Source organism: Kogia breviceps, chromosome 18 (assembly GCF_026419965.1).
Source record: "Kogia breviceps isolate mKogBre1 chromosome 18, mKogBre1 haplotype 1, whole genome shotgun sequence".
In the NCBI taxonomy this organism is placed as follows: domain Eukaryota; kingdom Metazoa; phylum Chordata; class Mammalia; order Artiodactyla; family Physeteridae; genus Kogia; species Kogia breviceps.
In genome coordinates, this window is record NC_081327.1 from 12,488,995 (window position 1) to 12,513,348 (window position 24,354).

Sequence of the window (24,354 nt, forward strand, 5' to 3'; positions counted from 1 at the left end):
TGTTGCATCCCTGATGCTTGGACCAGCGCCTGGCACACAACACATGGGACACCTAGCTTGGTATTTGCACAAAAAGGGATGAATTTTGTCCTAACAATGTTTTCCCCACTCTCCAGGTGACAGTGATGTGATGTCTCCCCTCCTTTCTGCACTTGAAAAGCATCCTGTTTGTGGCTGGTAACTGGCAGGCACTGATGCAGAAGTCTGTCAGGACAGCTGGCTGACCCACTGGGTCTGGAAGAGTCCTGGGGGAGGACGTCTCATAACCTTCCAGAGCACACAGCTTATGGCAGGGCCAGCGTTTAGTTGGGACTCAACTGGCCTGCAGAGTGACAGTGGCTTCTTTCTCAGAGAAACTGAGGGTGATCAATCTTTGCCCCTAACACCAAGCTGTTCCACAGGAGGCACTCAAATAGGTGGGTGAAAAGGTGGGTGGCAGGTCCGTTCCACCTGCCTGATCGGCTTGCTATTAATCCATTCATTCCATAAATATATATTTATTGGAGCACCTATATTTGTCAGACATTGTTCTACATGCCAGAGACGTAGCAGTGGACAAAATAGACTCCGTCTCTACTCTTAATGGCCCTCACAGCGTCAGGGGAGGTGGGGGGTGGGGTGGGTGGAGAGATCAAAGGATGGTTAGAGTTAAAAGGAGAAGTGGAAGTGAAAGGTGTGCCCCTAAGACAGAGGCCTAGCCTAGGCTGGAGGGGTTGAGTATGACTTCCTCACCAACAGTGGGGAAGATCTAAAGAATTAGGAGGAGCTGGGTGGGGACCTGGAGAGGGAAAGAGGATTCCACGGGTAGGAAAGAGCATGGAGCAGAGAAGCAGCTGGTGTGCCTGGAGCACAGTGATACAATGGGAGGGGGAGAGAGATGAAGCTGGAGAGGAAGGAACAGATCCTGCAGAGCCCAGTGGGCTTCCAGATTTGGGATATGGATCAAGATTTCAAGCGGGCTATTATCTGGCTCCCAGGTGGAGAATGGGTGGGAGGGGCCGGGGGCTGTTGCTCAAGCTCCAGCATCAGTGCCTGGGCCACACTGGTTATGCTGCTGCACAGGGACAATGAGGCTGCTTCAGGGGAGCCGGTGGGACCTCAGGGCTTCCTGAGATGAAAAGCAGAGCAGAAGGGCTGCCTGTTTACCTTCCACATCCGGCCCCAGAGGCCCCGCCGGGGTGGAAGGCTTCCCAGAGGGAAGGACACATGGGGCGCTCTGCAGGACACAGTCACCTAGCCTCCTCTGAGGGCCGGCGCGGCCCACTCTGGCCCACTTGCAGGTCACTGCTGTACAAAGCATTCGGCCCCTCCTGGCTTAGCTTTCTCGCCCACAGTCTGCCGCTCAACCACAGGGGCTCCGTCCTCCACCCTGGGTCTGAGACAATCGGGTATGAGCAAGAGATTGCTGCCTCTTTCTAGGAACCTTACTTCCAGGCCCCCTTAAATGCTTAATGCTTCCATATCTAGCAGTTGAACTTGTTGGATCTCAAGGTCAATCTTCAAAGAGCAGCTGGCTTCAACTTAGACACCCTAAGACAGCTCTATTATCTTAATTCTCTGGCTGCAGTTTCCTAATTGAAGAAAGGTTCCCTGGTCCCCCACTCCCCCAACCAATCACTCCAACTGGGGCTCCAGATCCCCCAGGATGAGACCTCAGAAAGAGGTCCATCCCAACCGCCCACCCCAGTAGACAGAGTAAGAATGAAAAGAGCCACCAGGTACTGATCTCTGCAACTCGGCAGACATGTCCCACCCCATCTCCTTACTAAATCCTGACGCTGAGGTAAATACATTATCAGTCCCATTTTGTAGATGAGGAAGCAGAGGCTTCCTTGCCCAAGGTCCCCCAGGCAGTAAGTATAGGGCCAGGCTCAGCATTTGAGCCACTCTGGCTTCACGGCCTTGTGTTTATGAGAAGCCAAGTCTACAAGCCTCCAATGTAGGAGAGCTGGGGAACACACACAGACCCAGCTTCGGCCTCTGCTTGGTACGGCCGTGCACCGCAGGAGCCCCTGCTTCCAGGCCTTGCTCTCTGCTACGAAGCCTCTTGATTGAGTGATGAAGAGTTGGGCCCATCCAGCTGACCCTTCATCACAAAACCCTCTGATAGCGGCTGCAACCTCTGCACCTCATTAGCCAAAGTGCGCACAACAGCAAGATAGACTTGAGCCCTTGATGGCTGGAGGCCTCCACTGTCAGCTAGAAGGAAAAGGAAAGCGGCTGGAGATGTTCACAAAGATCCTCCCTCTTAAGAGATATTTCTAGGTTTATTAAAAAGCAACAAAGTTGAGAAGGCGACACCCCAGCCGGGTTGGCTGTACCCTCACCATATGCTTTTCAGACCGGGATTAATTCTTTGGCTGGTTTCAGACCTTCAGTTTCAAAAATATCTAGTTTGTGCTTGTCTACAAAGGAATGTAGCTGGGCACCTCCCACCAGGAACACAGAAAACAACTCCTGCTGCCATCACCTGTTCTTTGAGGCCAGGCCATATATAGGCAGACTGCACCCAGAAGGTTTGGCCAGAGAGCTAAGTCACTCCCCAGCTCTACACCACCACTTAGACAGGTTTTCCCAGATATGTGGGTCAGTCAAACGCTTGTCTCCAACCTAAGACGTTGTGGTAAAGGTGAAATGCACAGCTCTAGGCTACTGAAGCAGGGATATCGCCACCTCTGTCCTCTTGCCATACCCCATCCTGTAGGACCCAAGGCATAGGTGTTTTTATGCCATCATATGCCTGAAGTCCAAGCATCACCAGGAGCCCTTGAATCTTACTACCAGGGGTATATAAAGTCAGAGAGAAGAGAACCAATCACTCAGCCCTGACATGGGAGAAATAACCTAAAAGGAGAAGAGCATGGTTTGGTTCTTGGTTCTATCGTTTATTGGTTGAGTGACCCTGGGCAAATCACATAACCTCTCTGAATCTCAGTCTCCTCATCCATAAGGTGGGGATAAAAACACAAGTTGTTGTTGTTTTTTTTGGAAGCACTGTGTGGCTTGCAGGATCTTAGTTCCCCGACCAAAGATCGAACCCAGCAGTGAAAGCCCCGAGTCCTAACTACTGGACCACAAGGGTCCCAAGGAATATATTTTATTTATTTATTTATTTAAAAAAATTTTTTTAAATTAATTTACTTATTTTTGGCTACGTTGGGTCTTCCCTGTCGCACACAGGGTTTCTCTAGTTGTGGCGAGCAGGGGCTACTCTTTGTTGCGGTGAGCGGGCTTCTCATTGCAGTGGCTTCTCTTGTTGCAGAGCACGGGCTCTAGGCACACGGGCTTCAGTAGTTGTGGCATGCAGGCTTCAGTAGTCATGGCTCACGGGCTCTACAGAGCAGGCTCAGTAGTTGTGGAGCATGGGGGCTTAGATGCTCTGTGGCATGTGGAATCTTCCCGGACCAGGGCTCAAACCCATGTCCCCTGCATTGGCAGGCGGATTCTTAACCACTGTGCCACCAGGGAAGTCCTTCAAGGAATATATTTTAAAGTGCTATACGCTTTACGAGCTATCGTGGGATCTGTCCCAGCATCAGAAAAGGACATACTTCCATGGAGTTCCACTTGACGGAGAGCCCCATGAGGGCAGGGATGGTTCTGTTTTGTTTTGTTTTTTCACAATTATATACCCAGTGCCTAAAACAGTGACTGGCCTGAAGTAAATATTTGTGGAATCAATGCTTTCTTGTTCATTTGGGAGAAAATCTAAGATAATCACTGGAGGCACGTTCTGACTGCTTCACCTTTCTGATCTCACCTCACACCACCCTTCCCACTCGGTCCCCAGGCACCCTGGTCTCATTCTCTCTTCCCACGCTTCTCAGGTCCTCCTGCCCGGGACACTCTTCTCCCAGGGTGTCTCCTGCCCAATCTATGGCAAGTTCCCCACTGTGCCCTCTTAAAGGGCTCTACTCTTTTCCTTCAAAACAAGGATCACAATTTGGAACACTATATATTTGGGGGTTTTGTTGTTTTTGCTGCTGTTTAATGCCTATCTTCACCACTGGGCCGTAAGCTCCATGAGGACAAAAAGGACTATTTTGTTCACATCTCTTTACCAAGTATCTTGCTTATGGCACATACTGGATAAATGCTCAGTAAATCCTGAATGGATGGACAATGCCATCTTCTTCATCAATTATGCTGGGATCAATTATTTAAAACTGGTGAGAGGGCTTCTCTTCCTTATCAGTCTGTTGCCGGACCTCTCCTCCCCTCCATAATTAATTTCCTTCCTCCTCCATTCATTCCAAATCCACCAAAAAGGACACAGATCAAAAAAACTGAACCTCGTGTAACACAACACCCCCAGGTGGTCCATATGGCTAGCAGCGAAGCCCACTTACGAGAACTCCTACCAGTTTGGTCTCTACCCTAATGCACCTTGGGCTGCCTATCTGTGGTGAGCTGGAAACTTTCTCAGCCCAGTCACTATGGTACAGCGAGAGCCCTGCTGGAATAACGTGATAGGCCAGAAGGGGTGACTGAAGTCTTCTCCACCCAGCTCTTTTCCTGGGTGGAAAGCCCTTTCCCTTGCGGAGAGAGTTTCCATCCACCGGAGAGGCAGTGAGCAATGCAAAGTATTACAACCATTTTTCCTCCAGCTATTTCTAGGCACACAAATAACATCTAAGGACTCAAGGCCAGCTTGAGAAAACAATTGAGCCAGGAAATACTCAAACCAGCAAGGAGGCAACGGAGCCCAAAAAAATTAAAGCTGAGGGCAATGCCTTTATGGGGAGTTTCCTGGCTTTTCCCAGACAGACAGATCCAAATGTAAAGTTTGATAAGGATCTTTCTCTGTGAGGCCACTAATCCAATAAACAGGGAACTTAATTAGAGCTTAGGAAAAAAACTGCATGAATTTTTCACGGATAAGTGTCTTTTTTTTTTTTTTTACCCAAAAGTTAACAAATTTATTGTTATCTACACCTAGTAGATCCCGTTTTTCTGAAATCCATCAACTCTCTCATAAGTGATTAGTGCTGTGTTCTGGCTTTTCTGTCTACAGACCTTAGAATTGATCTCCTTCACAAGACCTGGACTGCCAATATCTTCCAGAAGTCAAATTTAGCTGAACAATCCTAAATGAGTATTTCTGCACAACTGCCACTTGGGTGCAAACTTTGAACTGGCAGTTAATTTTGAAGGCTGGCATTGTTCACCAGGTTATTGTGTGTGCAGAATAGCTGCCTTTGTATGAAAGTTGTTTGGGGCCTTCTAAAACAAAAACAAATGAAAAAAACTTTCCACTATTTCTGTTCACAGAAACATGGAGCCAGATCCTAAAAATATGTATATGGTGAGAGGAATTTTGAGGAGCCAACTCTTTTATCTACCGTAATGGGAAAAAGGAAAGAGTCCGGAGATGGAAAACCAGCTAGGGCAAGCCCTTTTTACCGCCACTCATTTCAACCACCGTTTATCAGAGCTGTCACCAAGGAGCAAAAGAAAATGGATTTTCTCCCTCCCAGTAAGAGGATTAAGCAGCAGCAATCCAGTCAAGAGGAAAGAAGAAACTAAAGGAGAGTCAGAGACAAAATCAAGACCATGAAAAATGTTCAAGGTCAGAGGTCGCAAATGGGTACCTCTGGGGACCAAATAGGCCCCATTCTGTATGGCCTGCAGATTTGGGGTTTTGTTTTTTAAGCTGAATTAATTGCCCCATAAAACTCTGGATTTCCAAACTTCTGGAAAATAAAGCCCCAGGCCCACAATCAGTGGAAGCTGAGTAGTGGCTGCCCCTGTCCCCACCCAGGCTACTTTACTGGTTTTTGTCACCTGCCCTACGATAACCCAAGACAGCAGTCTCTCTGCTCCAGAAGAAAACCAGGAGCACTCACACCCATTCCAGCAAGGCCCAAATGATAGGGCCACCCACCTGGAGTGACAAGCTACATGCCAGGACAGAGCCAGCCCTGTCCTCACTATTCCTGAAAGAGGGTCCTCTGACCCTCCCTCCTGGATCCCACCATCTCCTATGTACCCACATACAGCCTGAAACCCCGGGTGGGAGTAGAGGGTGTTATGTGGTCCCCAACTCCCCCAAGTGGAAACACTAAATTTCCTCGGGGACCTAGAAGACATGCTTTCCAGGCACTCTATCAAAACGATGGGGCTGGGAGGCTGACATGGGACAAATGGAAAAGAAAGGCATGGTCAGGAAGAAGTTAGGAACACCAGATATGTCAGCTCCGAGGGGCTCTGGAGGAAAAACCCCCTTTAGCTGCCAACAGTTTCCAATTGGTGCTAAGAGCGAACAGCTCTTGCCATGAAAGATCAGAAAAGCACTAAAGTTTTATACATTGGAGACTTTTGGCTGGGCTGCAACTATTACCTCTCCCCACTTCCTTCAACTCTTGCTTCAAGATACCTAATGAGCAAGTGAGCCAGCATTCCAAGAGACGATTTCCACAGTGTCCCCAAAGAACAAAATCCCGGGGCTATGCCCATGGGGTGTCAGTGCTGGTATTGTCACCAGCCCCTCAAAAAGTGCTACTAACCTCACCAACTTCCTGAGGCCACACGGGGCTCAGCTTCCTGGTAGTTACCACAAAACTGTGGCTCTAAGTGCACAAGGCAGCTCCGGAATGGAGCAGCAGCTGGAGCAATCCGAGGACAACCATCTCCCCAGGCAGTGGTTGTGGCATCTGCCACCCCCCCCCCCAATCACCATCTCCACCAGCTCCTCCCCAGCTGCCTCCTATACACACTCCATCTTAGCAAAAACAGCAGGTCTGCAGCTTCTAGACCAGGCCCCTGTTCACCAACTCCAGACCAGACTGGGCCACTGAAGCTTTTCCCACACAGAAATTCTAGAGATGCCATTGATGGGGGACACCTGCAAACTCTGGTTTCCTTGGCCAGGAGATGCATCCTTCTTGCCTAGGTCTGTCAGCCCTTTCCAGCAATGTGTCCTAAGCCAGGATAGTTCCAGGAAAAGCTGGATCCCAAGGCGGCTCCTCAGCCCTGGAAAACTTATGAAACTGCACACCAAGAACCAAACACTCAGGATTCAGCTGGCGGTGGATTTATTAGAGAGGTAGCCTGAACACCTGAGCTCCTAGTCACATATAGCTCGTTGGGAAGATCCTTTCTGAACCCAGGGAGGCAATGTCAATGGGCCTATTTAAAGTTAGACTGCAAACTCATTCCACCTATTGTCCACTTTCCCCTCCAGAATGGAACTGTTATGAGGACAGGAGCTAGGTTGGTTTTCTTTCCTGCTGTATCTCTAAATCTAACCCTGTGAATGTCTGGGTAAATGTCAGCAGAGTGAGGAAAAAAAAAAAAAAAAAAAACACTAACAGATCACAGGATGTGAACCACAGGAAACTTATGGCTCTCTTATTCAATCCTCAAACTTCCTTCTGAAGCTGTTAGGATGTTTTTTAAGGAGGGGAGGGTGCAGTGGGGCACTCTAAACTGTATCCTGATCCTGCATTAGCATTTCAGAAGTTTCAGCAAGAGACTGAACTGTGCAAAGCATGAAATGAGACACTGCATTTCAACCCCATCTGAGTAAATCACCCATGGGTTATTTGGAATTCTAAGGAACAGGCACCTCAAAAGACATAACCCTCCTTAGCCAGGCCTAGATCTCCTTATGATTGCCTTCTGCCTTATAAATAGTAAGTCAGCTTGCATATTTGGCATTAATGTCTTCACGCGGGGCTGGTTTGAGTTTATTTTTGTTGCTTTCATTTTAAGACTGTGTTTATGCCTCTCTGTTAGACTTCCAGCCAGAAGAAGAGTGACAAGATGCAAAGTTTGTCCTTTTATTCAGAGATGCTCCAGACGCTTCCTGGAGGCACATGGGAAGGTTAACAACTCACAGATGCCAACTCACTGGCACTGGGTGGTTTTCCAAAATGACTTTTGTGGAAGACATAGGAACGTTAACCTAGGCCTGTGTCTCCATTTCCACACTTCTCAGCAACGGACTCTCGTCCTGAGAAAAGCAGTAGTGAGCATTTACCTGGTGCCTAACTCCCTGCCTTGTGGGCCACAAATCCCAGACTGTAACAGCCAGTAACCCAAGAAAGCACTAAATGAGGAATGGCTCAGAAAAGGCTGTGTCTGAAAAAGCAACAGCATTTTGAGGAGCAAAAATAGTAACAGAATTTTTTTAAACTTGTAAAAACAAGGAAAGTTGAACCTAGCTAAGAATATTTCAAAGACCCCTACTTGTGATTTCTCTCCCGCCCAGATTTTCAATTGACTTCCCTCTTTTAGAGACAACACACACACACACATTTCTAATCCCACCAACCCTCCTCCTCCCCCAAGGCCAGGCTTGGTGGTGACAGCTTCGAACAATGACATCACCCCAGGTTTGCCTCTTTGGCAGGGTCACCAATATTGTTTGCAGTGAATTTCCTGTAAAGGCTCTTAAGACAGGAAACTAGTCCTGTGCCTTGAGTCCTCCGCCTGTTCTAAGCCATCCTGTCAAGTCAAAACAAAGGCTTTTTGTGTTTTTTCCTTAAAAAATATAAAATAAAACTTCCCTGCCCTTTTAATGAGCAACTTAATTATAGCAAAAGAATTAGATATATTTATGGATGACCTCATGCCTGCAGATAATTAGTGATTTGAAAGACCTGGCACATCCCTAGACCTGGTTCCTTCTCCTTCATCCCTTCCCCGAAGCGTTCAGGTTAATTACTAAGCTTGACCTTCCGAAACAAGTAGGTCTGGCTCAGCAGAGAGGGGCTTGTCCCTCCTTCTCCATGGAGAGGGAGAGAACGGAGAATGGAAACTGAGTCGGAAGAGCGTTGATTTGTCCAGGATGACGATGTAAGAGGGGTGGCAGGTTTCTGGGGCTCTAAGTGTTGACAAGTTTTCATTAACGCCAGGGCTAATTTAACCCTGGCACCGTGGAGGGGGGAAGAAAACTGTTCATCTCAGAGGCAAAAAGTGTCTGGATTTGCAGAGTCCCAGCTGCGACGGAGGCGAGGTGTCTCCGAGTGGACTCATCAGGCTGTGCTTCACGTCCCCCAAAAGGCGCGGCAGGTGCGGCTGACCCTCCGCTGTTACTTTCCACACACTTGTGTGCCAGAGGGGTGTCAACAGCCTGATTTGGAAAGCTCAAACCAGGTGGCCCTCCCGTAGGGTCCCGCCCGCTGCGGACAATGGGCAGCTCCAGAAAATGGGCCCCCCCCACCCCCCCCACCAGTCAGTTGTCCTTCCCGTTGTCGTAACATTTTCCAAATTCGCTTCGGGCCTGCGCCCTATTAGGGGAGAGGCTGGGAGGTGGACATTCTCCTCATTCTTTTGCCTTATTAGGTTGTGGATTTGATTGCTTTTGGGGGGGACAGGGGCTAAGTTGAGGAATGGCATCAGGAAGTGACCTCGGGGAGGGGGGGCAGGAGGCAGGCGGAAACGAGGATGGAGCCGCAGGCGTGAGAAGCACTGGGGAAGGAGGCAGCATGGCTCCGTGAAGCCTTCTGGAAGCTCCCATATTCTGGGCCAGCAGCTAAGCACAGGCTCCTGCACACCCCTAGGCCCTGTCTGACGGCATTTCTGGGCAGTTATTTTGGGGTTTATCAGTGGGAGGCCGTTCTTCTTTCTACATCATTACCACTTCAGAGAAGGCAGCCTGGCTCGAGGCTGTGGGTTGTTTCTAACTTGAGTTGATAAGGACTTTTTTTTTTTTTTGCTTTGGGGGAAGGGGACAGGGAAAGAAGGGGACAGGGAAAGAAGCGGACCTGAGGAAGAGCCCCTCGGCTGACTCCAAACTTAGTAACAAGCTGAGTTACTCACAAAAAAGCCTTGCTGGCACTGCCTATGGCTCATCCAGACACAAAACTGTTTAGGGCTTGCAGCTCAGAAACAAGAAGCCACGTCCCAGGTAATGAGGCCCAGATGGACCCAGAGGCTGGGGAGAGGGCTTCGTCATGTCACCTGCATCTCACATTCGGGTTGCCACTTGACAGTGGATGCTGCTTTGAAGTCGCTGGCCGGGTTTAGGGTTCAGAGCTCTCTGGGGGAGGACTTTAGGAAATGGGGTATACATTTTGGTTTTCCACTGAGCTGCACATTTCAGCAGACCCTTTCAACTCCTATAAAGAGGAAACGCAAGCAGCAGACCCCACCTGGATGTAGGATGGTGAGCTGCTGAAAGAATTTTGAGAAGCTACATTTACTGAGCACTGACAATGTGGCACGCACTGTGCCAAGTGCTCCATACACACTATTTCTCTTGTTTAATCTTAGAATCATCCTGTGAGGTAGGATGATGGCCCTTTTCAAAGGAGGACACCGAGACTTAACCCCTGTCACCTGCCCACGGTCACGCAGCCAGCAGGTGGAGGAGATGGGTGCGGAACCCAGTTCTGTCTCCCTCTAAAGGCTGTGATCTGACCCTCTCCCCACCCCACACCTCTCACTACCTCCTGGTTCTGTGGCCAGAAGCGCCCTCCCACAGGAGCTTCAGCGCTCTCAACACCCCCTCCCGGGTTGCAGCTGCTTGAGCCAGGAGACAGCCTGGATCCCAGTGACAACTGAGCCGTCTCCTATCGTCTGGTGGGCAGGCTGGGTGCTATCGGCTCACCCACCGGCTGAGCAGGCATCTCCTCCCAGAGCCTCGGTTCATGCAACAAACATTCTGATCCTGAATATTCTTCAACGTCTCCCCCAGAAACCTCTCCCAAAGTGTGGGTAGAGCAATGCATTCCCTAACTGCAACTAGCGAGCCACGGGTTCTCTCCTGGAAGAAAGGCCACCTCCTCGCCATCTCTGCCTTTCAAAAGCAGGGAAAGAGGCACCTCTTAAGGATTAAGGCAGACCCTGACTGGAAGCCATAACAAGCTACAAAAGGCAACAGAAACTGGCTGTACTCATATCCTGCAGCTCTTAACGGCAGAAGCACTGCTTCAGTGCCCAAGCTACACAGACTGGCTCATTCCAGGCGACACCTGCAACCCCACCAAATCCTTCCATGGCAAACCTACTGATCCCTGGCAGTCTAAGAGATGGAGGCCAGGTTCTACTGGATGATTTCAGATTTGCATGAGCTGTGCTATCACGGCTCTCAAGCATCCTCTGAAGGGAGAAAAAGCCCAAACTGAAACCATACAAAGAAAGGGGCACGGGCCAGCTACCCCAACCTTATCTCATGGTGGGGCTCGAGTGCAACTCAAGTATGTCAATTTGGGGAAAGCAAATGAAGGGCACTGCAGTATTTGAGTCACACATTTGGCCATGAGCACCTGAATGAGGAAGTTTCTCTCTTTTTTTTTTAAACAGACTTGAGTATTTCTTGGGATGGGAACTCTTAAGTTCCACGAGCCAGTCTAAGGCATTTATTTAAAGAAAAGAACAGCACCTGGAAGCTGCGCTTGGCAAGCAAGAATAAACTCTCAGGACAGAACACTTGGAGGCTACTCTCATGCAGGGATAGAGTGTTTACTGTGGCACACCAAACCTGCCAGCCTGCCGGGACTCAACCCCATTCATTTCCATGATCAACACAGAATCGCCATTCCGGCTTTGAGTGTCATCTGGGCTGGAAGGCAGGGGCAAGCACCACATACCCAGAGGGGCCGTAAGGCACAAGGCTTGAAGAAACCCTTGGACGTAAGAAGGGGGTCTCTCTCTGCTCCTCTTTTTCTGAAGCCTGCGCTTATTCTAAAGGGACCATCAGCAAGCTGAAAGCAAATGCCTCAAAAGGATTAGTCAGAGCAGCTGCCCACCTGGGGAAGGGTCTGGCCTGCCCCCTAGAGCCCTGAAAGCGACAGGACCTGCGAATGGATACGGATTCAGAACCTGGGGTCCTGCAGTTCAGAAGTTCCAAGGCATGGCTAAGACATACTGAACACGGTGCCTCAAATGGGTAACTCCCCATAGACAATACTCACTGAGGCAAGGAACTGGTAGGACTGCTCATGAGAGGCAGCTAAGGAACCTGTTCAAACTGCACATGCGGGACGGGATCCCCCTAACACTTGCCCCAAGAAACCTGCCCGCGGCCACACTCACCTCCTTTATGAAAGTTTCCATGACTGACCCCACCTGCCCTTATTCACCCCCTTTCCTCTCCTGGGACACAGCTAGAGTGCGGTGGGCTTGTCCGTGGGCTGCTTAGTGTCCTCCTGAGGTCTCATGTGGCTCTGCTCTCTCCCCAGCTACACCACAAGCTCCTTGAGAGCATGGGCCGGGTCTCCGGTTTCTCTCATACCCTCAAAGGCTCAGCGCGGAGCTCCGCTCTGCAGAGGGGCCCAGCGAGGGCTGTCGTCTGGCCCTGGCGGTCATGTTTCTACCTGAGCGCGGGACTCCAGGGCCCACGAAGCCCCTACTCATGTTACACAAGATGCTGGTTGGTATAAAAAGCAGAACCACCTTGGTCAGTGGCCCCTAATTCTGCTACCCAAGTGACGACTGCTGAAGTCTTTCAAGAGACCTTCCAAGTCTCTCCGGTGTGGTGCAAAGAGACAGCTTCCCCCCCACCCCACCCCACCCCCACAAGAAAGCCTTTTCTATCCGCAGGAACAGCTTGGAGCAGGTTCAGCTCAACATAAATGCATAATAAGCCACCCACCGTGGAAACTTACAGCTGTCTCCCAAACGTGGGGTAGGACTCAATATAATCGGACACATTTTCCACTCGCCATAGACTTTCTTTCCACTCTGAATCAGTTTTATAAAGGGGAAGTTTTATTTTTATATTTAAGGAGGTAAGGATAAAAACACACACGCATCTCCCTTCCTATACAGCTACTTAAAAGATTTAACAAGTTCACATGGGTATGCTGCCAGGAAAATGGAAACCTCACCATCTTCTTTCCAGCTGAAGCAGCTGGGCTGGCCGGGCCATTACAAGACACCTTCATACTCATTTGCTCCTTTACATTCTGTCAGAAGGCATGATTTTTGCTGTTGAATTGCATCTAGGGCAGGGCAGAGAGAATCCCAGCCCATGTTCACAATGGACACTTTATGATCCGTGAACTTAGCTTCTTGCTGGGTGCAGCGTGTGCAGTCAGAAGTGCCCATGAAATAGCTCTGAGCTCTGTCACCGTTCCTCCCTTCCTGAGTAAAAGCCATACAACTAGTTTGACAAGGTGTGCCTTCCAACCTAGAGCCATGGGCCAAATGAAATCTACCGCGTTCCTGGGGGACAGAAAGCTGCAAGCCTCTGAGAAGGAATCAGCCTGCACATCTGTCTTTCTGAACTAGAACCACCCTAGCTACAGCCCCACCTGACCAAAGCAAACGAGGCGGAAATACTGAGTAAACGGAAGAGATTTACAGAGAAAGGGGGACCTAGAAGAGCCAGTTTAAAAAAATCAGGCTTCCGGGCTTCCCACTTCAAAGAGGGAGACACAACGTTTTACGAAAGATGCTTTGTAAATCAAGCAGCCTCCTGATGGGACTGAAGGCAGCTGGAATTTGTTCATGGGGTAGAAGTTAAGCTAAGAGAGAGACTACAAAGCCATATGAGTACACAGTGCCATAAAACTCCAGATTCAGAAGTTACCAACACTTTAATCAAACACAGGTGTCTTCTGCAGCAGTGATCACAGGGATAATTGAAACTTTTGTTCGGTTTAATGTTCTACAGTCCTGGGGTTCCCCCTTTAGAAGTCAGTTCTGGTTTGGCCTGTCCAGGGGGCCTGAGGGGAAAGGGTTACAGGGCCAGAGTTCTGGAAGCATGAGGTTCCTGGCCTACTGGAGTCTAAGAAGAACTGAATTTGCAGACCTGGGCATCATCGCCACTTCCAACAACAAAGTTCTAGGAGGTCTGGCTGTGCCCATGTTTTCCACGTGCCCTGCTCTGACCCTTCTGCTCCTCAGGGCCTCCGCACTTTCACTCCCGCTTCTTGGAACGGCCTTCCCCCAGCGCCCTCTTGGCTCCCTCTTTCTCATCCCCTAGGGAACAGCTACAATGTCATGTCTTCAGAGACCTTCCTCTTGATCTGAAGTACCTGCACTGCCCTCCTCCCCTCAGCGACCTCTCCCCAGGCCATTTCCAATCACTAGACTCTAGTGTAGTGTAGAAATGAGAGCACAGGCTTGAAAGGTTCAAATCCTGGCACTGTCACTTAGGCAAGTGACTTCAACTTCAATGGATCCATTTCTGCACCTGTCCTGTCAAGGTAACAACACCTACCTACCTCACAGGATTACATGAGTCAATACACGTAAAGCTCTTAGAATAGTGTCTAGCACAGAGTCATATGCTAGCTGTTATTATTATTATTAAATTCATAGTGCATAATCCCATCTGAAATTACCTTGTTTTATTTACATGCTTGCCCTCTGTCTCCCCCACCAGCCTGTGAGTAGATCAAGAATGTAAATGAGGACTTCCCTGGTGGCTCAGTGGTTAAGAATCCGCCTGCCGATGCAGGGGGCACGGGTTCAATCCCTGCCAGGAGGATCCCACATGCCACGGAGCAACTAAGCCCGTGAGCCACAACTACTGAGCCTGAGAGCCGCAACTACTGAAGCCTGCGTGCCTGGAGCCCGTGCTCTGCAACGAGAAGCCACTGCAATGAGAAGCTGGCGCGCAGCAACGAAGACCCAATGCAGCCAAAAATAAATTTAAAAATTAAAAAAAAAATAAAAAAGAACGTAAATGAGTCGGAAGATGGTTTGCATTTGGTCATCTGATTTCCTTGGTGGCCACTGGCCAATCCCAAAGTGGGGAGCTAGGCTCCCCAAAGACCCTCAACTGCCCACACTCTAACATAACTGAACCCACAAGGCCTGAACTGCTACTCACAAGTCTCATGTTTAAACTATGCTTGGAATGTTTGATAGGAACATACACTTATTTTTAGGCAAGAAAGTTGTCTCCTAAGCTAACCCTGTGGCCCTGGAGCTGGCCGTATTTGGCAAGGCCTGCCTTGTGGCTGTTTATTAAAGAGGCCCAGAACTTTCTCAAGTCTAAGGTAGCTGCGAAGAGAACTCAATGCGCTGGGAGTCTTGTATTTTTACGGTCAAAGCTTGTTCCCTTTGAATCTCTGGGGTGATTCTGTGCAGCGGGTAGGAGCCGAGTGCTGCTCCCTGACCTTCCACAGCTTTGGGCCATGATCCATCAACCACAGTGATCCCTAAAATGGTTCACCGCTTTCAATGGATTGAATTCTCTTCCGTGGGTTGTCCCTGAGTCAGTGAGTCAATGAAAGTTACAAAAGGAAAGGGAAAACTCGTGTCCCAAAACGGTTAAGAAGGTTCCCCCACCCCAACTGGTCTAGGTATTTCCTCTCACTCCACCAGCAGACACAGTGCTGGGAGACTACAGGCCTGACATCTCTGAAAAAGACATCTTGATACAGACCTTTCTGTCTTACAGAAAGTCAAATCCTACCAGACTTGGCAGTGAAGCTCAAACGATGCCCCCACCCACACCCCGTCCTGCAAAGAAAAAACTGCCTGACGATCCTGGTGATGTTTACGGGCTGGACACTTTCCAGGATTGGTTAGCAGACAGCCTGTAAGAAGGGGTGATTCATCAGACTGCCCTTGAACTAGCCTGGCAAGCCAGCTGCTTCCAGACATTTTGAATTTTGAAATGGAGCTTATTTCATAGGCCAGAACTGGAAGATCATACCAGCCTATAAAATTAAAAAAACAAAACACAAAACTGACTCTTCCAAACATAGTCCATGCCAGCAGCAGCCAAAGAAGCATTTAATATTTTCATCAGACACATAGTTTAATGTAAAGATACTCATTTCCTTAAAGCGGGGGGAGGGGGGATGATAGGGAGAAGAAGGTTTATTTATTGTCAGAGTTGGAGTAGGAAGGATGTAGATTTTTTTTTAAAATGTTATCACGGAATGAACTGTGCTTGGGATTTGCTGGAAACTTTAGAGTTCTTTTTAATTTGTCAGTGTTTGCGAAAACAGGCAAAAGATGCAGGCACATTTTGCCCTGCTATTAAGAAGTCACATAGCTGAAATTCCAACTCTAAATGCCTAGAGAAAAAGCACACATCCCAGCCACAAAGCCAACAGCGGCTTTCATGGTGTACTCTTGTTCTTCTCTCCTTCTCTCTCTCTCTTGCGCAAATACACACCCCTCATCGATAAAACAATAAAATGGGCTGGCCTGACTCCCCGCGCCAGGGTACAGAGGCCCCTCGTCCCGCTCCGCAGCGTGGCCACCACTCGTGCGGATATCTTCTGTGAGACTGGCTGGCAGCAGCCTATTTCTGCCCGGTAGCCCAACAGTCCACCACTGGTGCTGCCTCTAGTACGGTGCCGCATCCCCAAAACAGTAAGCAACTCAGTTTCCACGGCGATATCAACTAAATACCTTTTACCCACACCCTGATTTAGACTGATCACAGAGCACTGATGTGTTGATGTTTGCACACGCGCCTACCGAGGCCGGTGACACTGACTGAAGCCAGCTTCCAGCACCGCCCCTTGGGGCTTGGTAAAGGGAAGCCTGTCTTTTCAATAACGCAAGCTGAAGACCCACACACCCTCCTGGTGTGACACCCCCTCAAGCAACCCTCCCAGCGTGCTGGCTGGTTGTTCAATCCCTTTCAAGCTTCCTCCTGTGACGTTTCTCCTAACCTCAAACTGGCCTTCTCTGCCACTGAAATGAAGTGTATGTTAAAAAAAGAAAGAAAGGAAAAAGAAGAAATGCATTTATTTGGCTTCCTGCAGTGCCCCCATCCTGGATGGCTGCTAATTAAGACATTCTTGGAGCTGGAATCCTTACTGGTCCTTACTGGGCAGGAGGTAAGATATGGAAACCCTTCATCCTGGGCTCTTTGGAGATTAAAAAACCAAATGTGTTCCCTTCACACGTGAAGAACAAGGAGGAAGGCGTACTGCCTGCCTTCTGCACTGCCTCCCATCCACCTAGACTGTGGCTTCCACCCCCTCTCAACAGCCATCAGGGAGGGGAAAAAAGATGAAAAGAAAAACCCACTAGAAAGCCAGTAACAAGACATCACTCAGCCCCACATCTTTGGGGGGAAAACTTTAAAAAGCATAAAACAAACCACAATGTCTTCTTTATTCCTGCCCAAAGCTGAAGACACAAATGCTGTTGTACTGATGGTGTTCTAGCATCCCATTCAATCATTTCAGCACCGTCAACGATATTTCCCGAGATGGCTACACTGTGTTCTGCGGAGTTGTAACTGCCACTTCCAACTACTTCTGCCCCATGTCCATAGTTCCATAGGAGACAAAGAATCTGTTCTGCTCTGATATCTGGAAGCAAAACATTTAAATCAGCCCTTCTTAACTTGGCAGGAGGGCATTGCTTTCCTTTCTGAATCTAGGATGCAAACCCAGACAGGGTAGCAGGGTGGTTTATTCATGGGAGCAGCCAAACTTTAAGTGTATATGTGTTAGAAAGCTGGAGCCTTAAAAAGAAAAAGTGACGTGAGGAGCAAGGGATTAACCCACAATTCTTGTACTCAGAACATGGCCCTAGTTACTTAAAAAAAAAAAAAACACCCAGAATGCAAGAAACCTTAACATTTGAATGCAGAGATAAACCCAGTGCCATCCAATCCTGTTCAAGGGTAGTACAGTGGGATGCCGGACAAGCAGGATGCGCTGTGTGTTCCTGGGTAAGTCACTCTGCCCCGCCACTCGCGGAATGTTTCAGGGTCAAGCGAGATAAAGTTTTTTCCAAGTGCGGCACGCACACATGGGAGATTTTAAGGGTTATCCACACTCTCCATTAAACCTTGAAAAACAGCAAGAAGGTTATTCCCCTTGATACTCTTGAAAACCTTCTGATCAAAGAGAAAGTCTCTGCTTGGTACACTGGGTCTCTAACACCTCACCATCACTTGCCAATCTCCTTTCAACAAAGGGAGCATGCCTCAGGCCCAGAGCCTGCAGCAGGAATAGTACCTAGCTAGAACTTAACAGCACTGTTTTGTTTTCAGCCTGTTTACTTTTGCAGTTTCCTTCTATTTATGGCCAGGGAAGCTAGGTTTTCCATTTGCAATACTCATATAAATTTCCCCTTTAAAACTAAAGTTTAAAAAGGCAGGGGGCTTCCCTGGTGGCGCAGTGGTTAAGAATCCGCCTGCCGATGCAGGGGACACGGGTTCGTGCCCCGGTCCGGGAAGATCCCACATGGCGCGGAGCGGCTGGGCCCGTGAGCCGTGGCTGCTGAGCCTGCGTGCGCGTCTGGAGCCTGTGCTCCGCAACGGGAGAGGCCACAGCGGTGAGAGGCCTGCATACCACCAAAAAAAAAAAAAAAAAAGGCAGGGACTTCCCTGGTGGTGCAGTGGTTAAGAATCCGCCTGCCAATGCAGGGGATATGGGTTTGATCCCTGGTCCGGGAAGATCCCACATGCTGCGGAGCAACGAAGCCTGTGCACCAGAACTACTGAGCCTGCGCTCTAGAGCTCGTGAGCCACAACTACTGAGCCCGCGTGCCGCAACTACTGAAGCCCGTGTGCCTAGAGCCCGTGCTCCGCACGGCAATAAGCAGCCCATGCTCACTGCAACTAGAGAAAGCCCACACACAGAAACAAAGACCCAACGCAGCCAATAAATAATTTATTTTTTAAAAAGGGCAAATTGACTTGAAAGAATATTATTAAGTATATAAAAGCAAAAGTGGCTAAGGAAAAATCACAAATGACTGAAGTTTAGGAAGTACAGAGACAAGCACGGGGTGGGGGTGAGGAGGGCTGCTCTGGCTGGAGAACCACTGTCCCTTTTGGAAACACGGGACGGTCCCTCGCTCTTGGGGAGATGGGGCTCATCCCACTCCAGGAAGGCAGGAGCCAGTACAGAAACAGGTAGCAAATAGCAAATCCCAAGTAAGCTCTATTCACTCACTTTTAGATACCACTTCAGTAAATTACATCTAAGAAAAAAAGGGCACTGGCCTCTTCCGGAGTAACTCCTGCTCAGAGTAAAGAGAAGGCAACCAAGTTACACCAACCAGCTTTTAAAGACTTTCCATGGACATTCCAAGTTAATGCATCTGTTGTTTACGAGGGAAGGGGGAGGGGGAGGGACATGAAAGAACAACACAACCAAAAAAGGCACAACACCAAGACAAATGTCTCTGGGATTTTTATAATCCCAGGGAGACCGCTTCTTGGACAAAACTTCCCAAGCACGGATAAAGGTCACTCTTGCCAGTTAAATGTATGAAGAGTTTTCACTTTCTGTAGGAGGCGGGATCCTCCTCCAGCCGCCAGTTAATTTTTCCTCCCAATAAGATCACTCTTTAAACAGAGGCTGGAATTTTAAATGATTCTGTTTCTCTTAACTCACTGAACCCTACACTCCCTGATACCTGGGTTACTGACTAAAATGTAACTCATAAACCTTCCTGAAGAAAAGCAAGTGTTACTTGTGCCACTTTCAGACACTTTGTAACAACTTCTGGCGTCTAGACAGGCAACACTGTAAAACTAAGTTTCCTTATAACTGCGGCTTGATGCTTTGATGTTTCAAAGTTTAACCTCATCCTAAAAGAGACCGATTTTGAGCTCTCAAACTACCCAGGACATAAAGGCTTCTTTCAAACCTCCCTGGATGACAGGATTTGTAGCTGCTCAAGTAGAAGCTTCCACCCACCTTTTAGTAGGTCAGTGTTTCAATTACCACTGCCATTGAATTACCAACTTGCTATCACTTGCCTCCTATTTCCATGAAAAAAGAAAAGGGGGGGAAGGGAGACTTAAACAAGGTAACGTGAGTGCGTTTGCTATTCGGTAAAATAAATAGGTAAATAAAGGCAACGGAAGGGAACTGACCATGACTGATGAAAACACAGACATCACTAAGTGAAGGAAATAAGGATAAAGCTGGGGAAACCATTGATCTAGAATATACCAAATGCCAGACAAGAGATAAACATGTTGATAATTCAGCCATTCAGAAAACCTGAATGAGCAAGTGACAGAGCAAACAGCTGTTCCTTATTTTTGCCCTTTCCCTCTCCCCTCCCCCAAAAATAAGAGCAAAGGAATTTTTTTTTAAAGAACAACCCTAAGATCTGGTCAAAGGCTTGTACAATTCCCAGCACAGTATAAATCAATATGGCAAAAGCCAAAAGCGCTCATCTCAACAGTCTCAGAAATTCCTTGAGCCTTCCCCAAATCAATTCCTTTCTGGCTCCACTCTCTTCGCTGTCATCTGCTAGACCAGCACTGCCAAATAACTGGTACTACTCACTCATTGAACGCTGTAGAAGGGTGCTGTCTGGCCAAAGTCAGCCGTGATTAGAATATATGTTTAAGTGGCAGAACTCCCCACCCCCAGAGGCTTAAGATTGGAATCCAGACTTGTCCCTGCTCCCCTGACATCTGATTAAGAAGACATTTCGAGAGTGCAAGCCTACATTTTAACTGACCTCCTAGACTGCATCTCAGGAGTTTAATAGCACCAGCAGCACCTGGATGTTAAAACCCCACCCTCATTTCCAGGGCTGTTTTCCTCCAACACTTTCACCAAACTTTTCCCACAAGGTATCCCACGCTAGGCTAGGCGATCAGCTGCCATTAAATGAAACCATTTAGCACCAGTTCCAACTGGAGAGTGAGTCAGCTCCCAGCTGCCAAAGCAGCCTCCTTGTTGGTCTCAGGGAGGGTGTTTCAAAGGCAGAGGGCAATCCTGGGCCCACGCCCCGGAGCACACAGAATGAGATGAAGCAACAGGCGCCACTCCATGGCACCAACCGGATTTCAACTCTCAGCTGAATGAGTGTGAGTGAGTACAAGGGGCGCTGTACTCCCAGGCCATCCTCCCACATCTCATCTCTTCTGCAGTCATCAGAAAAGCCCTGTTCTTAAAACACATGGGGAGGGGGGGAGGACAGACGCTAGCAGCTGATAGCTTCCCCTACCCCTCTCCCAAGAAGGCAAACAGGATACCTGCGGCCCTCACATATTTACAGGCTTTAATTCTAGATGACAATTGAGTTTAGTTTTTTGGGGGGTTTGTTTTCAGTATGTAACTTATTCAGTTTTTAAAACTGCTAAGGATCTGCTAGTCTTAGCCAGATCCTAAGAGGCAAGCAATTAGAGTAATGGAACAAAATAACAGATGGCTACTTTGAGGTCTCTATCAGCAGTCTAAGAAAAAACACACACACAAAAAAACAAAAAAACCCTACTTGGAGAAAAACAAGACACCATCAGAACTTTCAAATAATTAACTCAAATCTAATAGAGCCTGAGCCAAAGGTCAGGGTCTAAACACTGAGGCCCTGTAAGCAGTGATGTTTCAATGAACAGGCAACCTTAGCAAAGGAGGCAATTCCTCTTGCTGTGATGAGAAGTTCTAGATCAGCTATCAAGTGACCTCACCTGTCCAGCAGAACAGGGGGGCAAGGCTACCTAGGCCCCTTTCAGAAACTGAGATAGAGAACGCTGGCCCAGAGCTATAATTGCTCAAGAATTTGCTCAAAGGCCAGACCAGTCCTTCCCCCACACCCCTGGATAAAACACACAGAGCCTTCCCAGATCAGAACTGTTGCATAAGCTACTTATCAGGTAATGCCTTGGTTACAAGGGTCCTTAGAAGGGCTTCAGGTAGAAGTGAGAACCACCAGGAATCACACGCACCCTCTGACTTGGGCCAAACCTTAATTCCTGGAAGAATTCAATTCCACACACTTTAAGGGCCTACAGCTATCCTGGATGATGATTTTTAGGGTATGAGAGTACGCACAGGACACTCACAGGACCGCCACCCTCCCTGTGACCAGCGGCTCAGCCTTGGAGGGGTGAGAAGGGCAATCTGTTATTCACTAAAGTGACACTGCAGCGCAGAAAAACCCAGCCAACCTGTCGGTGGGGGAGAATGGGGGTGAGGGGTTCCTCTTAGAAGGAAGACAACAGCACAAACTTATGTATATATTCCTTTCCATTACTCCTTCTCCCATTTCAGAAAGGATCCCCACCCCATAATAGGCAGGTGCACAGCAGTGAAGTGATATTTCCCCCCAAAGTACAGCTATGTGTAAATATTTGTCGCAGTTGTATAAAGCAGGACACACTAGAATCTGCCCCTTATTGAGAATCTAAAACAGCTAGTATTAGAGGGGTTGTGAGCCACCCTTTCCCTGAACCTTGCCTGGTCCTTGTGGAAGGGAGGAGGGAGGATAATACAACAGCAGCAAGGCCTAGGGGTTCCTGTGAGTCCCCTAGGGGGTCCCGCCCAGGCCTGAATGGTGCCTCAGCCTCATCCAGTGTGCAAGGGAGACTATAGCCACGAAGGAGCACACACCCTAACTCCCAGAAGGGAGTGGAAGTGAGCTAGAAAAGGGAGTCACTCTGGGAGTCATACAAGTCAGGAAGGGAGGGAAAGGGAAGGTCCCCACTCCCACCACCTGAGTAAAAATGTTCCGAAGCTCATTCTCCCCAAGCACCTGGAGCTGGAGAAGACAGATCCCAGACATGCTCAAAAACAACCCCGTGGCCCCCTGTTCCCCTCCCAACTCTCCAAGTCTCTTGGCAACTCTTAACCTTTTCCAGCCCGGCATTGCCTCCAGCAATAAATTACTGTTGAGACAGCAGGCTAGGTCTCTCCCCTCAAAAAGAATTTTATGTCAGATTATCTCAACCTGCCCACCCGGAGGTAGGTGGGGCAACAGATAAGGACACCACCATCAAGCCGCCCCCCCGCCCCCCCCCCCAACTACTGATGAGGAAATTCAAGCAGAGGTTGGTAATTTACCCAAGGTCATGCCAGGCTCCACCCCAGGCTGCCTGGAACAGCTGCTCCCTTCACCCTTTCCCCTCCACACTGGGCTGCCTGCACGGAGCCCCCAAAGCACCAACTCACACCTTCAAGAGGCTTCCAGCAACACTCGCCACAACACAAGCCCCTTGCCTGAGCTGGCCCCCGTGATCCTGAGGAAGCAGCACCAAAGCTACCCTCCCGAAGTCCCAACACCACACACATCCAGTCCTTGTAGAATCACAGAAGGGACCCCTTCGACCCCTCCTCATTTCACAGATGACAGAACTGCCCTGAGATCAAGGGTCTTGCCCAAGGCCACAGAGCTGACAACAAACCTAGGAAGAAAATTCAGATCTCCTGGAGCATATTAAATGCCTCTAAGTGCAAGTACTTCCCACCCTCTTCACACACAACACTTTTAAACAGCCCCCTCCCAACACACACACCCACTCAACACCCTCCTTTCTTTAGCTCTTGCTGCACACGGTCAAACCCTCTCTTCTATCAGCTTGGAGCTCTCCCCTCTCAACCACCCTGGAACACACACACACACACACACACACACACAGAAACACAGACACAGACACACACACACACACCACCTTCTCTGGGCCTCCCACTCCTTCTGATCTCCCTTTCCCCACTGTGGGTCTCACCCCCCGCAAATTGCTTCAACACCTCAACGTGCCACCTGAAAACAGACCCCGCTTTAGAAAGAGCTCTTCACCACCCCCCCCAAAAGACACAATTCTTCTGGACACTCTCACCTCTTCCTCCCCAAACAATTTATTCTCCCTTCACAGTACACACACTCTCTCCAGTCCCAGGACTGCATGTCCAGAAGCCCCCACCCCCAAATTCCTTTCTCACTCTATCCATCACACACTCCCTTTCTAATGAGACTTTCATTACTACTCTAACCTCCCTCCCACCATCCGCCATTCCACTCATTCTCTCCCGCCATCCTCACCTTGTCCAGGCTACCTTAGCCTCCGGCGCCGCCAACCCTTTGCTGAGCTTTGTCTACGTTCCATCAGTTCTTCAGAACCCCTCCTCAAAACACTCCAGATACTGTCTGTATCCCCCGCTTCGGCCTCTCCTCATCAATGAGGTCTGGGCCTCATCAATTCCTCTTCTTCTTCCTATCTCCCAATCTTCTCCTCTTCCCTGTAGAACAGCGCACCCCAAATAAATCTCACCTCCGTCCAAACCTCTTATTCACAGGCTCCCTAACTTCTCCCTTCAGAACCGGAGTCCCGGAACTCCTTAGCAACCCTCCCCGTCCTCACCCCCCAAGCTCCGGGTCCTTTCACACCCACTTCTTTCCTCAGCCCCTCTTCTTCCATCTCCCCAGTCTCCCCAGTCCTCCCACTACTCTTCAGACTTCATAATCCCTTCCTTGGTATCCCTACTCCATCTTCAGACTTCCAGAATCTCCATCCCCTTTAGAAGTCCCCCAACCCGGGGCTCCCACAATTCCAACCCTCTTCAGAGGATTCCGCAATCCAAATAACCCCCTCCATACTCGAGCTCTTCAGACTCCCCCGATGCCTAATTCTATCCTGACCCACAAATTCCAGACTCCCCTGTTTCTCTCTGAACACCCCCCAGTCCATCCTGACCCACCAGTCCCGCCTCAGACCCCATTCCATTTCAGAGTCTCCAATCACCTCGCCGGTTTCCCCCAATTCCCCGCCCAGACCCTCCAATTCCTTCA

General features: G+C 49.1%; 1 protein-coding gene across 12 annotated transcripts in view; it reads right to left on the reverse strand.

Annotated features, from left to right (window-relative positions):
* ACTN4 (actinin alpha 4) overlaps nucleotides 1–24,354 on the reverse strand; it is a 71,792-nt gene that overhangs the window by 46,867 nt on the left and 571 nt on the right. For 4 of the 12 annotated variants that reach the window (XR_010837623.1, XM_067018228.1, XM_067018227.1 and 1 more), the window contains exon 1: nucleotides 23,608–23,900. The exons of 7 other annotated variants lie outside the window; for them this stretch is intronic. The gene's annotated coding sequence lies outside the window, so the exon portion shown is untranslated. Of the gene's footprint in view, nucleotides 1–23,607; nucleotides 23,901–24,120; nucleotides 24,232–24,354 lie in introns of those variants that run through there. One more of the 12 variants, XM_067018229.1, reaches the window with a different exon arrangement.